The sequence below is a fragment of the Python bivittatus genome, unplaced genomic scaffold (assembly GCF_059951505.1).
Source record: "Python bivittatus isolate LINGU-HERP-01145 unplaced genomic scaffold, Pbiv_v1 ctg000050_np1212, whole genome shotgun sequence".
NCBI classification, from domain to species: domain Eukaryota; kingdom Metazoa; phylum Chordata; class Lepidosauria; order Squamata; family Pythonidae; genus Python; species Python bivittatus.
Genome location: NW_028277033.1, coordinates 2140310 through 2161943, shown reverse-complemented (window position 1 = coordinate 2161943; position 21634 = coordinate 2140310). Strand labels below are relative to the sequence as shown.

The following is a 21634-nucleotide window of genomic DNA, read 5'->3' as shown; positions in this document are numbered from 1 at the left end:
ATCCTGTTCACACAGTAACAACTGCCAATTCATTACCCTCAGGCTTCCACAGCAATGTCAACTTTGTGACCCTTGGTTCAGACATCTTTGTCCCAAATGATGCCACCCATCTCTCCTGGTACATGGTCTTGTATGACAAGTGTTCCAGGTAGGAGCAAAGAATGCAGTCTTGCAACCAATTAAAATGGTCAGACAGTTGAAGAATTTTGCATAGAATACCAATATTCTAGGTCTTCATTCTACACAGAATGGATAGTTTATGAAAAGAGTTTGTAGGACATGAACTACAGTACAACTCTCTGACAGGAGCCTTGACCACAGAATGCATAGGGGAAGCATATCTCGTTCAAAGGCTTCCTGCTTGTGGAAGCTCTTTCAAAGCTTCTCCATTCCTTCTGCCTCTGTGCAGAAGGTCATTGCATGTCTGACCTGCTGCCACCAAGAATTTGAATCAGTTATAAAAGACAATCAGCCTGATTGGGAGGCATCTTGGAGATCATCAGCTGATTATTCTTAAGTGCTGGAGAACTTGAACCAGGTGTCTAGTGGGCCAGACAAAGGTGTTCCTGAATCTTCTGACTCTTGAGATTTAAGTTCTGGTCTAACTTCCCTTCGTACTCTTTATATGACTCTCTTCCACTTCACTTATTCCACTTCACTTACATGGACTATTTGAGTGCCTTAAAGGCAACTGTTATGGAGAAATCTGCTTTTCCTTCTGCCATCTCAGAAGGAAATATACTGAATCCTCAAGTATGAAGTAGCTGTCACATGATTCTCAGCAGATCATCGTCATCACATTTCACTATTTTCAGTAAACTTTCTATTTTTCTGAGAAATCAGTATACTTTATTAGCATAGTTTTAATGAGCACTAAACTAACATTCCTTGTATAATAATTTACATTAACTCTTCCTGCTAAGTACATATTGTTCCCATCAACCAATAAACAGTTTAACCAAATGTCCAGATAATTTGAACAGCATGCTATGGTTCTGGAATAATGTGACAAAGCAGAGAGACACAGATGAGTGAGCAATATGCCAATAAAATGAAAAGAAATAAATTAGGATCATGGTAACACATGTGTATTCACAATTAATAAATTCCACTCCGTCAGCCCATGATTTAATTATCTATTATGTATAGATGTACCATTAATCATTCATGGATACTGTTAACTGAATGGTGATTTGCAAAGCATGTGATGCATACATTTACATTAAATTCTGAAAGTGGGGGGAAGAAAAACTCTTGGCAATCCTTTTCAGCCTTCTAAATATATAAATATGAGAAATTGTATCATAGTCTAGAAAACAACATTTTCAGCTATAAAAAATTTAAACTTTGTTCCATCACCAAGTAGCTTAGCAAGTTGAACTCCTTGGGCTACTGTGATCCAGAGTCAAGATTTTCAGCAGGTTTTACAGGTGGAGATTCTATCTTCACAACAGATGTAACAATTCCTTTATGTTCTAATTGTCACCCAGGAATCAGGATCAGTTTTGCTCTTGGGAGGTTTTTCCATATCCTGAGAAATCCTTAAGATTTTTCCATGCCTTGTAATTATCCCAAAGTATAAAATCTGTATAAATCAGCATTTTGAAGGAAACTACCTGTTGCTACTGCAGAAACGGCTGTTATGCAGTGGTAGGGAGCCTAAGCTGGATGGCCTGGGGTACAAAATAATTCATGGGTACTTTGATGATTACTTTAAAATAGAGAGAGAGACACAGTACTTAGACATTCTTAACAGGAAAAAAAAACAATCCCAAATGTTCTCTTGACACCTTCTAACTATCCCACTGATTTTGAACATTCTTATTTTCATTTTTAATACTTCTGTCCTGATTAGGTTAATGTTATTTTCATGAAGGATATGTTAAATTTTATACTACCCCAAACTCATTTGAGGCGCTCTCTTAGGGAAGAGAGTTCTGGAGATAAAAGGTGCTTACACAATGAAAATAAGGAATCTCAGGTGGAGCCTATTGACAAGACTGTAGAAGACTCCAGCTAGTCTGTCATAAGGAACCCAAGCAAAACTTGAGTTTGCTACATTCTAGATGAAGGCCTTCTTTTTACACCCAAGAGCAACTTTTCCCAAACTAGTCCCCACCCAGGATTTCCAGGTTTGGGAAGACAATCTTAGACAACTTGACTCAAATATGATTTCATCTGCTGTAGTGATGACCAATCTTCCTGTGATGCATATCAGATTCTCTCAATCATATGCCAAACCAATCAATTAAATTCACCAATCTTTCCATGGGTGATCTTCCTGGGGCTATTTACCACCTAGTACTCTTAGTAGCCCCCTTGCCATTGCCAGAAGAAATATTTATCTGCCCATTTCCCACAACTTGCATCTATTACAGTATCATCCCAGTAAGTAGGATGTGAGAGATAAAGTAAGAGTATGGGAAAACAGTCCTTAGTTGATGGAGATTGATCAGGAGATTAAGAAAATGAGGGGGAGGGGACAGCTTAGAGAGTGTTGGGCTCAGACAAAAGGGGATACTTTATCAGTTAAGATTAAAAATGAACCAGAAGGGGGAAAATAGCCATTTTATAATGTTCAGCCTATATTTAAGGCAAATAATGAAAGCTGGGGGGCGGGGGGAGAGAATAGCACAGAAAAACAACTCCTGGTACAATCTCTATGTCAATGTGCTGGCAAGTTAAGAAAAATCTTTCTGGACCACTAGAAAAAATATTACCAAACTAATCTCTAGAGAAAGTTTCCAGCTCTGATTCCAAGTGTGAGATTGTTGGCTCAACGGGATGCTTTGAAGCTTAAGGGCAACTTGTCTCAACCAATTCACAGAGAGAAAACAGAAGAAAAGCCTTGCCAGTTACTGGCTGGACCCACATCATACACCTTCTGCCAAGTCTGCTGAAAAGGCTACTTGATGTTCCTGAAAGAGTTTAATTTCAGGAAATATTCAATCCAGCCAAGGAGGGAAAGACCACCTTTGAAAGGCTGTTAGGAAAATGACAGGGCATTAAATCCTGCACATTTACTTCCCCGTTACTAGTTCTTTCTCTCTGCGTTTTCAGGAGCCCGTCTTCTCAAAGGTATCTGCCTGATGTACAGAAGAGGAGGCAAAGGCTGGACCCAAGCTTGGATTAGTAACATTTATCAATGACAGCAAATAGCTAAAGTCTCAAAAAGTTGCTAGCTGATCTATCCTGCTGATAAATTGAATCTGCAGAAAGTTAAAGTGAAGGTCCATTGTCAAAACAATCCCAATTTCTCGTGACTGTCTCCAAACCAGCAGGATTCTCTTAAAAACACCATCTTTCGTGAGTATTTGCTGCAGTCATTTACCCACCATTCAGCAAGCATGACGGGAACATTTGAAGATACCTCTTTTTCATCTGCACTGAAACAGAAAATATTAAAAACTTTCAGAAGCATCAGCTCTTGCCTTTCTCCCTACACATGCTAGTGAGAGCTCTAATTTGTCAAAGCATTAAGTCCAAATTCAGACAGAAAAGGTTACTGGATAAAATTCACAATCCACCTCTGCCAAATGCTGATGCCAGAATTCAAATCTAGTACCTAGCTCTGGCTGAAATTACGGAAACTTGAGTTGAAATAGGGAGGCAACTATTACTTCTATGATTTGTTTCTTTGGATTTGTCCTTTTGAGTCTTTGACTCCTGGTCACTACATGAACCAATCCCTGCGGTGTTCTTGGCAACGTTTTTGGAAGTGATTGGCTCAAGGTCAGCTGGCTATTGTGCCTGAGACAGGACTGGAATTCAGGGCTCCAGTTTCTAGCATGATGCCTTTAAGCACTGCACCAAACGGGCTCTCACTTCTACGATTTAAATTATTTAAATCAATTCGCCCTGCCCTCTTCAGGAGGCCCTGACTGTCTTACCCAGCTTGGAAGTTCAACTCAGAAAGAACATTCCTATTTCAGTTTATACATGAACACTTTCCCAGAGACTTAGAATTTGCAGAGACAAAAACAAAGTGCAGACACAGTCACTCTGGAAAGATTCTGAGTGTAGCTTTTTGCTAGTACATAACCATGGAGTTTCACATCCAGGAGGTTTCATGTGCAGTCAACTTTCCCTTACCCTCATCTCTCAAAAGGGCTTTTGGCATACATAATCAAACATGTGGATGGTGAAGCGGGGGGGCTTGTTTCTCTTTTTGTGATGAGGGGACCAAAATCTTCTTCCTTCAAATGAACCAAGGGAGGTTGGACCTGCAGGCAGGCTCAAACAATTTTGGCTATTTGGATCCACTAGGGTGAACACTGATCAGCTGTCAACTTCTGCACATTCTAGATTCAGGAAATATAGATGTGCCCATGATTGTAGTATGATAGATAGATAGATAGATAGATAGATAGATAGATAGATAGATAGATAGATAGATAGATAGATAGATAGTCAGTCAGAGGTCTAGAGAAAGTAATGACAATGAATTCTCAGTTCACTTAATTGTGCATTATAAAGGCCAAGGAAACAGATAGGCTGGAGAGTTGGATGGCACAGGAGGTTGGTGCATCTTGGTGTCTGGAACTTCCCCTTTGCACTGAATCCAAGAGAGGGGATTAGTTCATCTCATTTTCCAAAGCTTCTGCTATCTTCCCATTGACTATAATGGCAAACACTACATACTTAGTAGTACATACTACAACACTTCCCTTATTCTAGTAGAATTCAACATTGTTCTCTAGAACATTTGGTAAGTTGACCCCTCATTCAGAAGCCTAACTAGGACCATGCTGACCTTCCTTTCCTTCATATGTAGATCAGACACAAGCTTTCAACAGCAAAAACCATTAATTCCACTCTAGGAGGAGTAAGCAACCACATGCAGCTCTTGACCTAATTTCAAAACTTCTATAAAGCAAGATTAACTATTGGTCATTTTCTTGTATAGGACAGAAAGAATAAAATGTCTGAAAGAGAATCAAAGGTCAGCCAGTTTGGGTTCTGATTCAATTCCCTGCTCGCTACAGCTGGTCCGCTGTGAAGTTTCCAACAGATTATCTGCGGTCCTTGACAGAAAACTCTTACCTGCTCTTGAAGTATAGGATTATTGAGAAGATTGATTCAGCAGTAGACAATGTTATGACTTCTCACTAAATCCCTGACATCAGAGGAAAACAGTCATGTGAGCTCAAGAAGATTGGCTTCTCCCTTCCCTTTTCTCCCACTCCTTTAAAACTGGGAGCCTGTGGTTCTTCGGAGAGAGAAAGGAATATGGAAGGAGCAATGAAGAACATTCCTTTGGAGTAACACTGAAGAAGGAGGCCACGTTGCACCTTCTCAAATTACACCCCAGGTATGACCTATGACCTACCCAGTCAGATGACATGAAATTATTTAAGACAGAAGGACTCTATGGATTTTATTTTGAATTTCATAGGTGTGATTATTACCTTCTCTCTTCACCACTACCATCGCACTTTTCCCAAATAACCTTTATTTATACACACACACACACACACACAATGTATATATACGTATATATAAATATGCAAAACACCCTCACATGCAGAATGAAACTCCCTTACATACAGAATGTAAAGTCTAGCACTTTTGCATTTGCAGAAAGAGAACCCAAAGGATCTTTCTTTTTTCTTTTTATTTTTTTCTCAGAACAGGCCTCAAGGGAACATCCTCGTGAGAAGGCTTAACACTCTGCAATTGGCAGACCAGAGTATATCAGGAGATTCAGCTGGTTTGGTGGCTCCTCCACTCATTCTTTTCCACAGGGTAACCCTTAGAATCATCCCCCGCATCCAGATCTGTGCAGAAATGCCTCTAACTTTGATATCTGGGGCAGACTGAGACCATTTGCAGACATAAGTTTATCCTCTCTTGAAGCTGGGCTATGAATAGGACCTAGCAAAGTTTCAAAGAGGCATTCTGCTTTGACAGAGATTTGCACTAAACATTCCAACAACCCTGTTTCACAAAGCAGCGTACCTCCAACCTAACCCCATCCTGACCTCTAAAAGCAAAGCAGCCATGTTGTTTTGCCTCAGTCATTCCCAAACTCATCCTATAGCTCCAGTAGGCAGATCAGATTTCTCTGGGGGTGTCAGTCACCTCACCCAAGCTGAGTTACCATTCAGGAAAGGAGACATATCTGCTTCCATTTTTGGCACCCAAAAAGAAAATGCAAATGACATTCCATTTTCTTGTTACTGTGGACCAGAATCGGTGGGGATTTTTCTTCCTCCAGTGCAAGTCCTACATACACAATCAACTATGGAATTTTTCTATGCAAAGCCCCATTGAAATAAAGAGGAACTGCGCATGAGCTCACTTTGTGGTGATAGCAAATTGCATCTCCTGGATTAGGTTTGTCGGCTTTTTCCGCTGTTCAGGTCAGCAGCAATGTATAAATCCTTGATGAGGACTTGAATTATCCCTTTTAGAAATGGAAATAATAATAGCTGCAGCTGAGAAGGGTAATAAAAAGGAACTGCTTATGATTTAAAAGATGAAAAGGGATTTACAATATGGAGTTTGGGCTGTAAACATTATGGCACTCAATACTGGAGGTAACACTTGAAGACCCCTCCTCTTGGTATGTCAGATGGCAGAAGAAAGTTTCTCCAACTTCTGATAGCACACGATGGACACATTCTGCTTCCAAATTACAATCTGCAAGCAGATTCTTCCAATAATTTCCAGCTCTCTTGATGCTGTCCCCTGGGAAGGCAATCATCCCAGAATGGTGAGTCATTCCAAGCACTTTTCTCCACAGGTGAAGACATGCAGACTCCCACCTGGGCTTTTAATGAAGACATCCCAGAGGAGGAGGAGGAGGCTGATGGGTGAGTGGCAAGATCCTAGGCACACAGTTTTCAGCTAACCCTGATTGGGCAGCATCAGGAACCAGACAGACCAAGGATGGATATGCCGAGGGCAATTCTGCACCTAACAGCAAGCAGAAAGATTGTCAAGAGTGATGGGAATGATGGCCAGAGCAAGTAGCTACTATACTCAAAACCACACAAAAACAGTATGCGATTCCTGTATTGGAGGATGCTGGATTCAGAACAACTTTCGTGTTTTGCTCATAGTCCCTGCATTCATCTTTTCTACATTTTTCCTTGTATAGGGGAATAATTGTACACCAGGCACCTTCCAGGTGCAGTTCAAGGTGCTGGTTATTACCTATAAAGCCCTTCATGGCACAGGACCAGGTTATTTGTGGGGCCACCTGTCTTGCCCATCCCACATGCTCCAAGACCCTCTGTGAAACAGCGTCAGTGTTGGGATCTAAGAGATGTGCCTTTTCTGTGGTGGCACCTGCTCTGCTCCCCCCCCCCCGCCTGTTCCGGGGTTGAGCTGGCCCTGACCCTGCGAGTCTTTAGGAAGGCTTTGAAGTCCTGGACGTTAGAGGAGCTCATCCTGAGAGGCATAAGATATGCTGGTGTGCCCCAACTATGTGTTTGTTGTTGATGATTTCTGGTTGTTTTGCTATTGGGGACGTTGTCATTCTATTTTTGTTACTGTATGCCATCCAGGGTCCACTTCTGCAAGTTGGGCGGCCATATAAATCCAATAAATAAATAAATAATGGCATTTTTCCAATGATCACACACACAGAGGCAGCCTTCACAAACATGCTAATTAAGTCGCTGAGTCCATCCAAACGCCAGTCACATCCCTATTTTAACATTTTTCTAGTTAGAGCATGCAACTTTAGAATTTGTCAAAATTCCACAGCATTTATGGCCACTTTTTCATTTTCTTTTTTTCTTGGGCACTTGTTTCAATTCCACTCTGCTATTCTTTGACAACTTTCTATTTGTTTATTTCTCTCTGTATTATATAATATCTTTCTGCACTCAGCTTTGTGGGCAGTAATAGCTCTTTGATGTGCATTTTTCCATCCAGAGCATCATCATTTTATCAAGCTTTTTTTTTTCATGCTTGCAATTCATGTGACTTCTCGGTCTCCTGAGGCATTACATCATGTAATTCTTTCCATGCTGCCCTGAGTTGCTTCCACATCCTATCCCAATGTCTACTTTCCATTCATTATGTTTAGAGGTATGTCTATCCTGCAATAATTTTTCACACAGGATACTTTCATATTTTCTCTTCCTTCACTCACTCTACTTTCATCCTGGCTTCATTTACTTCTTTTCTTCAATGTCCATTTTTCCTAAGATCCCCTCTTGGCAGTATGAAAAAATGGCCTGTCCCACATCCAGAACCTCTTATTTTCCTTGCATCCTTTACTAATTCTCTCAATCTTTCTTTACAAGTAATCAGGATTTTAGATTTATATTCATTTCCTCTGCCCTGTGTACATATGAAACACACAGATCTTTTTCTAAGTAGATATTCCCCAATCACCATTCTCATTCATTCTTGGGTCTCTGAATGGCCCAGTCTCCTTTTCAGTGCTTCTCATTCCCACCCATCCATGCATGACATCTTACTAAATAGATTTCCCCCTGGATCACATTAATTCAAGATGTTGCAGAATATTTCCCCAAACTCATTTCTGGTTCTTCAGTTATCACCATGCCCTGGAACATAATGTTCCCATGTGTGGATTCTGACTTTCATATGCACCCACAGCAACCTAGATGACATTCATGCTTTCTAACAAATATTTTAGCTCTTTCATTCAATAATTAAACTACATCTTTGGTTCCCTCTGTGTGCAGTCTTCAACTCCACTCCACAAGATCAGACACCAGATCTATGACAGCCTTCCAGTTTCTCCTAGTTTCAAAATCATGCAACATACCTATTTTTGTTTCATTCATTTCATGCATTAATCCATGCTGTTTATCATCAGTCCCCGGGTTAAGAACACCCAGGTTACAGATGACCCATAGTTAAGAACGGAGCCTATTGTAGCAAAATTCAAGTTAAACACACAATGATTTGAGTTAATTACACAATACTACTTATACAGTATAATACAATAATACTGTTCCGGTTTACATTCAAATTCAACTTAAGGACAGATCTTGGGAATGGAACTTGTTCTTAAACTGGGGACTCCCTGTACTCTTTTATTCCAAGTTGCCATCTTCCATATGCTATGATATCACCACGTCAGAATTCTCTTGTGGCAACCTGTATTGGAAAGTGTTAATCCAAAGAACAAGTCTCTTAGAACTAGAATTAGTAATACCTATTAGAAAGGAGGGTAAGGTGACAACATTAGAATTCCAGGGAATATTCTGCTAATCAAATGAGAGACCTATATCTAGGCAATTAAGGCAGCAGGTTTCTGGTTCAGTTTAATCACACTTTTTTGGTGTATAAGGGAGGGGGCTTGTTTCTTTTCTGAAGTTGGGGTAGGCTGCACCTGTTGATGTGAGAACCAACTCTTACACCAGATAGGCCTATAGATATTCACCTCTACTGCCCATAATAGCTTTGGCCAATCAAAGCATTCACATAACATTGTTTTTAGTAAGACTTACTAAGGTGTAGACTAGGTTATCAGCCTTAACTGTACATGTGCCACAGACCACAAGGAATGATAAGGACAGTACCAATCAGTTTTGGCGCATAGGGGCCATTACGCTACAGGTGCAACAGGTTACACCCCAAGTAGGCTCACTTTCTTCTACAGGTCTGAAGACCAGAGGTTACTTTGTAAATCAAATCAAATCAAATCAAATCAAATCAAATGTGTCTAATTACGGTCAATGACCAACAAGGACTACCTTGCAAGACACATCCCACCAACTTGGAGGAACCTGCAGGCACGCTCTCAGGCTGCATTAAAAAATTAATAGCACTTCTTTCAAAAAAATCCCTAACTATTATACTCCAATAAATTATTGTGTTGCTGTTAACATGTGTACTGTAACCCACACCCAGTAAATACTTTGGTCTGAACTCTCGAAGTCCTTAACATCCTGAAAGGGTTAACTGGCAAAGACCACCTAGAATCCTTCCTTGTCATTATTTCTTCTATCAAAGAAGCTCTCTTGTTTTAACATGTGAAAAATGGCTGCAATTTAAGAAAATTAGACATTTAGCTTGCATAATGAGCAAGCCTGATTTTTTTTAACAATTTGCAGCTCTATTTTCTGCAATGTGACAAGTTTAAATGGCATTCAAGTAGCTTTTCATGGAAGGTGTCACTCTGTTTTCTTACTAATGCCTGAGCAAGTGCCTTGCCTATTGTCAGGCTGTTAATTCGCTATTATTAAGTACTCAGGAGCTTCTTCCTTGAAAGGGCTGTCAGTTATCCTTCTAGAATGGGTGAGCTTTAGAAACCTGGGGATGTGTCAGGTGTTCTGTAGTCCCTTTCAGCTGGCTGAAAATCCACATTTCAAAAAGCAGGAGGCTTTCTGTAGCTCACTCTTCCTTTGTCAACCTGTAAAACTGCACATGTGGGATGGCTGGGCGGGGGGAGCACAGAGAGCTAAAGAAAAAAGCAAGCATAGCATTTGTTTGCATCCATAATGCGCATTCAGGAAGCATCTTCCAGCATAGCTTAAGGGGCACATTCCCAAAATGCTGGATATGGAGAAGAATGCAGACCCCTGGATTAGGTATATTTTTAGCATTTGCCCCCATTTTGCAGCATCGGTCCAGTTTAAAAAAAAATTGATATTGCTCACTTTTTCTTCCTTCGTACAACTATACTAAAGAAGTAGGACATTACAGTCCCTAAAATTCTTGAACTTCTAGGATTCAGCTATGAAATTCTTCCTTATAACAGATATGCCTTGGAAAGCCACATGCTCAGTATGTATGTGTGTGCACATACCATCAGAAGCAATAGCTGGTTCAATGCAAAACAAAAAACAAAACTGAGTCACTTGACTACACCTAGAACCTGGGAAAACATTCTCTCTTTCTGATTCAAGGTCGGGAACTACATTCCAGGCCCAGTTGCTCCTGGCAGACCTACTTATGGCACGATGTGCTCTTACCTTGGCCTGCTCCTAGATGGGTGCCAAACATCTCCACGTGCGTCCCAGAAACCATTCCTGAAGACCTCCTGTTCATCTCACAGGGACTTTTGCAGGAGAACCGGTTGTAGGTTGTGGGTTGGGTTAATCAATGGAAAGGGACGCCGTTTATTTTTCTTACCGTAAGCGCCAAAATGGCTTAATTGTTTACTGCTGTCCTGTGTGCTTAAACGCATTCTCCTTCTGGCCTCAAGAGAAATAAGGAATGCATCCAGAGTATTGTTTTAATGAAGGCATTATTTCCATTTTAGCTCTTTTTTCTGAAATTTGTATCCTTTACGTACTTATTTTTGTGGAACATCTACATAGCACCATTGTTAGCTCTTTCCACAAAGTATGGGTTAATCGCACTACACCTACTTTAAAATACTGTACAGCTGGAAACCCGTCCTTCTGTAAGGACAAGCGAAGTGCTCTTGCTACTTTCAGCAGCTCCTCTGCCTCTAAATGTAACATTTCTCCCTTATTGCTGAAATCCTCCACATACGTGTGTATGTAAATTTATATATATATTCCCAGGTCTGGTCAAAGAGATAATTAAACCGCTGCAGGAATTGTTCATTGTTGGTGTTGGTAGTTCGGGAATAAATATTTCTGATTCATTAAGGCAGAGAAAAATGAGCTGAACCTCATGCTGAAAACAGACAAGTAATGGGGGAAAGCATTCAGCAAGCATTCCCATTATTCATTGTGACAAGAATGAAAGTTCAGATTAGCAAGTTCCTTTTTACCCTCACACACACAAACACAAAAGGGTATGGAAGCAATTATGCACTTTAAAGAAGATAAAAAAGATTTGGTTAGCACACCAACACTCTCACCCATGTACTGTCACACTAATCCTAAATATTCTAACTACAAGTGGGGGGGGGAAGAGAGGGGGGGGAAACTGCTGTCTGTTTGCTAGTGAAAATGGGAAGCTGAAGGGTTGAATTTAGAGGAGAAAAGATTGCATTTGGGGAAAAAAGATTGACAAAGCTTGTTCTGTCAATGGGGAAATTTGAGAGTTTACTTCCAAGTTCCTCAAGAACCTCTAAGTCTTGGCCAGCATCTAAAGTCTCAGACTTCTAGCTGAAATTATATGTCATCAGCTGCCGTAAGCCAAGAAAATCTAGCACGCTGTTGTTCAGGAACAGCCAAGGAAAGGGTTTCCCAGATCCTGGCTAGGTTCACACAACCAGGCCACCTAACAGCTGCATTTGCACGATATGTTACAATGCATTCACATCCGCCTCGGTTTGGCTGGGTTTTGCAATTTAGTGTGTTGTACAGAATCAGATGGTTTTGACAGTGCGTGGTGTGAACCCAGAAAATGGTTTCATTCAATAATCAGGTTCAGTGTATTGTGTAAACTCAGCCCCTGACCATTTTTCTTTCTCAGATTCATAGGTTTATTGTTTATAAACATGTTTATAAGTATGTTTATTGCTTATAAAAGTGTTTATTGAGAACTTTTTAATCGGAAGAGTCTGATATATATAGGTAATAGGGTACATTCATCAACCCAGTTTGACCATTGTTTAAAGATCCCTTAGCTCTTAGTGGGTGTGTCTGGATTTTGTGCCTATCCAGTAACAAGATTCAAAGTATTGTTTGCAACATAGAGAACTGCTCCTTGAAAATAATCGAGTGATAATGAGTAGAGACTCTTCTCTGTTCTCCCCCAAGGACTAGAGTTATTCCGCAGGTTACTCTGGCCCCTTTCACCTTTCCTTCCATGCCCAGTATGAGTTGCCCCGTACTTACTAAAGGTTGTAACTACTGTACTCACTTCCCAACTACAGTACTTAGATCCTGAAGTTAGCCAAGCCGAGAAGTAAGCTAAACTAGCCTTCCATGGAATTCGCAATTAGAAGATGTGATCGCCAGTATTCCAGCTATTACAACAGCTGAAAATTGCAAGCCCTTTTACTGTATATATTTATTGAGATATACAGTATATGACTATCCAAGACCAAAACCAACCAACATATAAAACCTATAATGGCCAAGGTAAAAATAGACCTAATAAACTAAGAGCGCCCCATGGCCTCCAGCTCACCTCCTAAGATCCAGTTCTTTAAGACTTTTTGAAAGGCTGGCAGGGTTAGCTGCGGGGGTATGGTGTTCCAAAGGGCAGAAAAGGCCCAACCTCTGGGTCCTGCAAGGCGGCGTTCTTTAATTGACAGGACCTGCATCATACCTCTCCTGCTGGATCTAGAAACAACCAGGGAGAGGCCGTCCTGCAAATAACCCAGCCCCACGCCATGAAGGGCTATGGAGGTGATAACTAGCATACTGGGGCGGGGGGCACTGCAGCTCATGGGGCAGAAGTGTGATTTGGACATGCCAAGGCACACCCAAACTGCCAGGGCTGCCACATTCTGAACCAGCTGGAGTTTCTGCATGTTTTTCAAGGGCAATTCCACGTAGAGCACATTGTAGTAATCCATTCAGGACACCCTTCCATGCTTCTGAGTAACCTGGGAGCAGGGAGGTGTTATGCAACACACTAGACTCCTTCGCCTGGGAATCTGTTCTTTTTCAGATATATTTTAACATTATTTTTATTGATTTATATTTCATTCCATAGATTTATAAGGCTGCCCAACTCAAACAAAGTGACTCTGGTCAGCATACAACAAACAAGAAACAAAGAAAAAGAACTAGACAATGCTGAAAAAGAACCACCCACTATATAAAATATAAAATGGTGACCAAAGAGCTAATTAGACAAAGAACAGAGATTCCACTCGACCAGACCAAACACCCAGGGAGAGAGCCAGATCTTCTTGGCTTTCCTAAGGCAAGTAGAGTTGGGGCCTCTCATATGTCAGGGGTGGGGAGGGATCATTCCAAGAAGGGTCAGATGCTTTCTTTTTTGTGCAAAAACAGAGGAAAAAAATAGCAGAAACTAGAAAGAAAAATAAAATTCCATATATTGTATACCAAAAAAAAAAAAAGCCCACCATCTAGTCCAATTTTTAAATAAATCATCAAACCTTGACTACACAAAGTAAAATTCATCTGTCTTTCCATTGTGTTGATAGAGTGTCCAGCCATAAACAAAATGTGTACACCTATCAGGAATCCAACTCTCTCTCCAACTTTGAATAATTATCTTCCACGCATGATATAGCCCTAATCCTTCATAGGATGATAGATTCCAAACTCCTGTCATATAGTTCAAGAGCACATTTGCATCTTTTTAACAACAATGACCTTTGCAACCCCGTGTTGGAAGAGACAGTAGAAGAACGCTTTTATATTTTGTAGATCCATCCAGAGAACCCAGCGCGGAAACCAAGTCCGTGGAAATGAGGGGAGGCTGATGAAGACCAGGGATGTCCTCTTGCATGCTTCTCATTCAATTCATTAAGGCTTTTGCAGAAAACGTGCCCACAAGATTGTGCTTCGTGGCTCTAAAAGCACAGCTGTAATGCACTTAGGAGTGTAAAAGTGACATATGCAGAGCTGATTGAAAGCGAACAGGCTAGTTTTACAGCCTGCGGGGAAAACAACACCTCATATATTCTCCCACTGACAAACAACTGAGAAAATAATTGAGAGCCTCACAGAAACCAATGTTGTTACCTCAGCATTATTGATTTTCATCAGACATCTTAATCTAGCATATGACAAAACTTTGGCCATTGCAGTAAGATATAGCTTTCCAGGAAAAATGGTATTTATAAAAGAAGTTTATGATCCAAGTTATGGATTCTTTTGAAGGCAAGCCCATGCTAGAAGTGAGGAATGGAGGTGGGTTTTTCCATTTATTTTGTTTCTTGGAGAAAACCGAGGGAGGAAGGTTTGGGGACTCAAGTGTCTGGACAGACACTGAAGGGGGGAGGAATCAATTCTCCTAAACTCTTCTGTCCTTTTCAACACAAATTGTTAAATTTTACAAATGCAAACCTTCACACAGGCATAGTCTATGGCTGAAACTAGATTTGTAGAGAGCAGGACTTTTTCAGAGTAAATTCCAAAAACTTATGCTGCTGGACACCCCTGTCCATGAAGAGGGTGTCCAAAAAGATGAAATGTTGGCTGCAACTGCAGAATTAAAGCCCCAACCCTTTTTCACATGCACCACAATGCATGTAAAAATGGGGTGGAGTTTTGATCCCACTTGCTGCTGGGTCTTCCTTTTCCATTCCACCATCTGCTTTTGTTTTCTTCTTCTCTCTCCTCTTCTATTGGCATAAATCTTGCTCTTGGACCTGATGATTTTTTTTTTCCTGAAAAGCCTGGCATACAACAAGATCCTTGGTGTAAACCTTGGTTATTGGTCTGTTTCTGGATGCGTGGGTTAAGTCAGTAACCAAGGAACATTGTTCCCATCTTTTGAGCATATTATTGGCTGAGGAGAGCAACACCCATGTTGTTCAAGCAACAGAATGAAAGATATATTCCCTACCACTGGGGATTCTATTTATGCAAAAAGGAGATCTTCAAAATTCCACCATCAGCCAAAACTGAAGCCTCCTTAGATATTTACCTCAGAGGAAAGAAAAATGGCAGGAGTGGTCACACAACCAGCTCTGCTCTTGCTCCTTCTCCCATTCCACAACCATCCTGAGGCCACCTACTGTTTCCCAAGGCTGAAAAAAAATGGGCCTCTAACCCTGACCAGATAAGGTTCATCTCCCCACACTGAAAACTCCTGAGGAAAATGGCAGCTTCCTGGTCTCCAGAAATGATAAAGCTACTTCCATTGGAAACGCTGTGTTCAAACCAACTGCTCTTTCAGATTTGGATCAAGTAGTATTGCTGCCTGGAACATGTCTGTTTCTTCACCAAGGAGCAAGTCAACTAAGCCTACACCCTCTTGGATACTTGAAAACCTTGTCTGCCAAATGTAGGGTTGATGCAGCACTTGCAGCTGGTGAGGAAGGTGGCCTGCCATTTTGAACAGCAATGGAAGTTTCTTCTCTTTCCTATCCTAGTGGATCTACCTATGTGGACCCTTCCCCACAGTCCCAGGCCTCACCTCCCAGCCCCTCCGCAAGAGCTTCACTCGACTGCCTAGGAAGCTCCATGGCTGGGCTTCCATGGCTTCCAGGGAGCTCACCAGCCGACCAATGCAAGAGAATAAATCAAGGATGGGAGTGCCTGCATTGCATGGCTTCTGGAATTCAGTCCCGTCCCTTCACCAGCAGTGGCCATCAGAGGCATCTATCTATCCATCCATCCATCCACCCATCCATCCATCCATCCATCATCGATCGTAATCTGTATGTCTGTGTGTGAGTTTCTGCTCTCTCTGACTATTGTGCCTGTGTGTTTGCGTGTCCACAAATGTTGAAAAGCACCAGGCAGGCTCCATGCCCTCCACTCTAATTATGTGCCTGGGGGGGGGGGGGGGGGGCTTAGAATGGGGGAGTCAATGACATTCTGAGTCTCTGCCCAAGGGCCTCTCCCATCAGCAGGCACAGCCCCCTTCCAGCTCCAGCCTATCTTTGAACTTGGTCTTTCTTCTGCCAGCTTCTGCCCCCCCCATGCCAAAATAGGTCCCATTCTGTTCAGCTGTGTTTTCCACACAGACAATCCCAACTCCCTTTGCCCAGCGAGCCTTTCCAACACTCGCTGGGTTGGTGAGAAGAAAGGGCAGCTCTACCCACCTCCCTCTGCACTGGCTTTTCCTAGCAAGGACAACAAAAGGGGCTAAAACGCAACTAGCCACTGGGAGGGAGGAGCAAAGCCCCACAGCCCCACGGCTGCAAAAGAAACCTGGGAAATTGTGTGCCCTGTCATTTCCTCTGCAGGAGCAGCAGATCTGAAAGTCAGGTAATTCAGTTTCCCCAATCTCCCAGTGTTACACGGTTGTGGGGTGGGGTGGAGCCCAGTCTCAGATCAGTGCCATCCCTGCACATGAGAGGAGCCCCTGTACCTAGTTTTATTGGGGGGGGGGGCTTCACATAAAGTAACACTAGGGGTAGCAGGAGGAGCTAAATTAGTTCCTCTGACCTTGGCCTTTTGACCCAAAGAAGCTCACCCTTCAGTGATGGGGGGAAGGCTGAAAATATGGGGAAAGTTTCTTCCAATTGAGGAAAAGGTATGGCATCCCCCCCCCTTTTTTTATTCTAAGCAGGTGAGGGACGTGCCTTCTGCCTAAATGCTACAAAACGGGAGGTGCCACTTGGTGGGAGGGAAGAAGCCTGTTCTTCTGTGGCTTGAACAACCAGGGTTGTCAGTCTCTTGTCTGCGCTTGTACATTTTGTGTGTGTGTGTTTTCTCACAAACCAAATAGTTTTATGGATCCATTTTCAGACAGACATATGTAAACAGAAATAAACAAGTTACCACGTACAAAAACAAAAGGATTTTTACCCAACCAGAAAATACATCAAAAGAACAAACAAAAAAACTGTAATTACAACTGATTTTGAGGATTTTTAAAAGGAAAATTAAGCTTTCAGTGCTGACCAAGCCAGTTGAGAAACTTCCTCCACAGGGAGAAAACGTGACATTTTCTGATTAACCAAATATATGATTTTTCTCAAAAACTGCTAAATCACACATCTCTGAAATCCAAAGCTTTATATAATTCTGGAATTATAGGACCTTTCCATTTATTAAGGATTATTTTGCCATTGTTTAGAGCACAAAAAAACATCTTTGATCTGAACACGTTAAATTCCAAGTAGTATTATGTATTTGTGTATGCGTGTGTATACACACACACACATACACGGATTCGCCTCACCTCACAATGTCTTTCTCTCACCCACCCAGCCAAATTCCTTATGAGCTGGCAGTCAAGGAAAAGCAAAAATTGGGGACCCTACAGCCAAACCTGTTTCTTACCCCAAATTGCCCCTTTTCTTACAAAAAAAGAAAAGTTTGACACTGATAACTTGGCTTAGTCGTAAGCAGGCCAGTATTTGCCTAACTCAGTTAACTGCTGATGAAGAGTCCATAAGAAACATATGCCAAAATGAAGCCTTGTCATTTTTCAACATTCTCATAGCATTTACGACTTCCTTTTCACCCATTTTTTTTCTTAGACACTAGCATTTTTTATATTGTTTCCGTTTTACTCTTCAGCAGATCGCAGGCATTTCCATACAAATCTCTAAGCCAGTGTTTCTCAACCCTGGCAACTTTAAGAGATGCTGGCTGGGGAATTCTGGGAGCTGAAGTCCACATATCTTAAAGTTGCCAAGGTTGAGAAACACTGCTCCAAGCATTCCCTCACTTCAGTTTCATCCCAAATCATTTCGTTCCTTTTATTTTTGATTCCATTTATGCTTGCTATTGATTTCTTTGCCATTGTATATATGGATAGACTCATGCTTAACCCCAACCCCAGACCAAAGACTCACCAAATAGTCACAACCTTCAATCGTTTTTGAGTCTCTGAATGGCCCAATCACATTTCTATTCTCACCCATCTCTTTCCCACCCATCCATTCAATATCACCTAACAAAAAAAAATTTTTTTTCCTGCTGGATCCCATTGATTCAAAATATTTCATAGCTCCTCCAAAAACACATATCTGATTATTATCACCATTCACTGGAGCATAGCATGCAACTAACATCCTCTATGAACTCCTAGATTCATTTGCCCCCCAGTTGACATCAATTCTACTTTCAGGGATACAGAATAAAGAATTATGGATCTTTCATTCCTAATTAAGCCTACCTCTACCTTCACTGCTCTGCATGTATTGATTAACTCCAGGCCACGTGAACAGGCCACCTTCTTTCAGATCCATATGTTCTTCCTCATCTTTTTAGTTTCTCAGACACAATAATTTTATTTTTCTTGTGTTCATTTCATTCATAACTTTTACTCCTCTTCCATTCCAGGCTGCAACCTTCTATATGCCACAGTCATCACCAGATGGACCCATGGATATTTGCCACCCAACATGACTCTAGTCAGCTGAGGCTTTCACCTGATATTGTTTAGTAAAATAGAGAAGGTGTAATGTGATCAAAGTTATCAGCCTTGGCCACGCCTGCTAATGGTATGGACAGGACCAGTCAGTTTGGACACATTTCGGCCAAGATGCCAGAAGTGCAAATAAAGCCCCGTTTTATCCAAAACATCCCATAGCCTTCTATGCCATCTAGGATCTCTAATCTAGAGACTTCTTTGAATTGCTGCCTGCATCCCCTCAATACAGTCCTAATACATACTGCCTGACCCAGGACACATTTGCAAGGGGTTTGGAACAAAGATGACATTTAAATTACACCACGCTACACCAGTTCTCCCAGCCTAATATGAAGTACCAGATTTCACAGTGAAATAAGTAGGAAATAATAGTGCTTCTTCATCCTGGCCTTGAGCAGTTCGCTCGAGCCGTTCCAAAGCATGTAACTCTAACGTGCCTGCTTTTTTCGCTGCAGTTACTCAGAGTGGCCACGGGATGGAGCCAGATAGTTGCAAATCTGATTTATGGTGCCCCCATCAACAGAATGCTATTTTTTTGCTCACCAATCTCCCATCTCTTTCCAAACCAGGCCTGGAATGAAATACAACAGAACCTACCAAATATAAACACAGATATTATTGTACCCTAACCCTAAAAATAATATTTTGTATATGATCCTAGGGTTCAGGCTATGAAAACTTCTGAGATTTGTGTGATAGAAACTTCCAATGTGGATTTCTGTAATACTTATCTGAGACTTTCAGAAGTTTCAGAAACTACCCTGGTACCAGATTAAGGGGCTGGCCTTACTCTTCTGGCTGCCAGTTTGATACAAGGCAGAGAGCCTTTGAATCTCAGCTCCTTCCTGTAAGTACTTTGAGGTCTGAGGAAAAGAAACCCTGTTTCCTGGAAATTTCCAACCCTGCTTGAAATAGATTCTGGTCATTTCCCCCCAGTTAGCTCTGGTTTGCTGGAATGTGATTAATCCGATATCTCTTTTCTACTTCGGATATCTTGGCTGTCTGACATTTTAGATGTTCATTTGAGGTTTCCTAATTGTTTAGAATAGGTCAACCGATGTGCAGACCTTGATGATAAAATCATCATCAATTGCCGAGTGGCGCCCCACAGCCCTGTTTCAGGTGACACGAGCCCTCTTGCGAAAGGGGGGTCCGGAGAACCTTTTGCAGGAGCATGCAGAGGAATTTGCTCAGCATCTGTTGGACAAAGTCGGGGAACAACAGGCTTCAGCTGAACCCTGGCAAGACTGAGTAGCTTTGGGTTTTGGGGCCTGCCAGTTCTAGGACTATGCCATCTTTGGCACTGGATGGGTGGCACTGCCCCAGACAGACCTGGTGCACAATCTGAGCATCCTCCTGGGCTCGTGACTCCTGCTCGAAGAGCAGGTGGCAGTTATGGCTGGGAGGGCCTTTGCACAACTTCATGTTGTGCACCAGTTGTGCCCCTTCCTGGTCCGGGAGGCTCTGCTCACAGTCACTCATGCCCTAGACACCTCCAGATTGGACTACTGTAATGCACTTCACATGGGGCTGCCCTTGAAGAGTACCCAGAAGCTTCAACTGGTGCAGAATGCAGTGGCACGGGCAGTTACAGGCACATATTGCACCTGCTCTGTGAGCTGCATTGGCTGCCAGTTTGCTTTCGGGTCCAATTCAAGGTGCTGGTTTTGACCTTTAAAGCCCTTCATGGCACGGGCTGGGTTATCTGAGGGACCGCCTCTCCCCGATTACATCAGCCCATCCCAATAGATCTGGCAGGGAAGGTATGCTACGGGTCCCATCGACCAGGAGTTTGCGTTTGGTGGGCCCCAGGAGGTGGGCCTTCTCTGCCGTGGCTCCCTCCTTGTGGAACATTCTCCCCCCTGAAGGGAGGCTCGCCCCTTCCCTGCTGTCCTTTAGGAGGTCCCTCGAGACCCAGTTGGGCCATCGGGCCTGGGGGCCCCAGGGAACCGGAGACATTCTTAAACGGCTCCACTATGACTGATATTCTGCTCTCTCCCTGGGGTTTGTATGTTCTAATTTTTTTGATGTTTCCATTTTAATTATTACTTTTTATCTTTTTATAATGATTGTTTTTTATGTATTTGCTGTTTTCTTGATTGTTGTACGCTGCCCAGAGTCGCTTTTGGTGAGATGGGTGGCTATATAAATGTGATTAATAAATAAATAAATTGCAGCTTTTATCATCAGAACAGTTGGCTCTTCTGGAAATTACCCTGGGCTGAAAATTAAGAAAAAGAAAACCCTAATAAAACATAAGGTGATTACCAAAATACACGAACGGATGTGTAACAGGAATGCACAGTGGAAGAGCATGAAGTTCTGTTTCCAAAAATAATTTCAATAAGCAGAAACACGAACACAAAAACATTAATCAAAGGCACCCATTAATCAAGGCTGCAAAAACCCGGCTGACCACAAGATGGCAGGAAAAGGTGATAATTGTCTGGGTTTTGACAGCTCAGATCTTCTAGCCCTCATGAATGAAAGCACTTATGAATAATGCTTATTATAATCTAATGGACATGATCCAGCAAAAATCAAGTATTTAACTGCCTCATTAGGTTCACTGAGAGAGAGAGAGAGAGAGAAAGAGAGAGAGAGAGAGAGAGAAGCAAATTCTTAAATATCTCATCCTGAAATGGAGGGGGGCAGGTAAATTGCTTTTTCTAAGCCATATCCATAACATTGAATAAATTACAAGATAATATCTAAAGAAAATTGTTCAACTTAGCCCGATGTCTCAAAAAGGTACATTTTCTTCCACAGAAACTGTAAATTTCGTGCCGTGGCAGTATTCCAA

The 21634-nt window shown here is 41.9% G+C and overlaps 2 long non-coding RNA genes across 2 annotated transcripts in view; one reads left to right on the top strand and one right to left on the bottom strand.

Annotated features, from left to right (window-relative positions):
- The first annotated feature begins 2776 nt into the window (after positions 1–2776).
- Positions 2777–21610, top strand: LOC148216913 (uncharacterized). Its single transcript, XR_015793546.1, has 3 exons — positions 2777–3306; positions 4907–5311; positions 18741–21610. It is a non-coding gene; the product is annotated as an uncharacterized LOC148216913 (long non-coding RNA).
- The window catches only part of LOC148216912 (uncharacterized), a 29556-nt gene continuing 13519 nt past the window's right edge, over positions 5598–21634 (bottom strand). The window contains exon 2 of the long non-coding RNA XR_015793545.1: positions 5598–6918. This is a non-coding gene — a long non-coding RNA (uncharacterized LOC148216912). The remainder of the gene's footprint in view (positions 6919–21634) is intronic.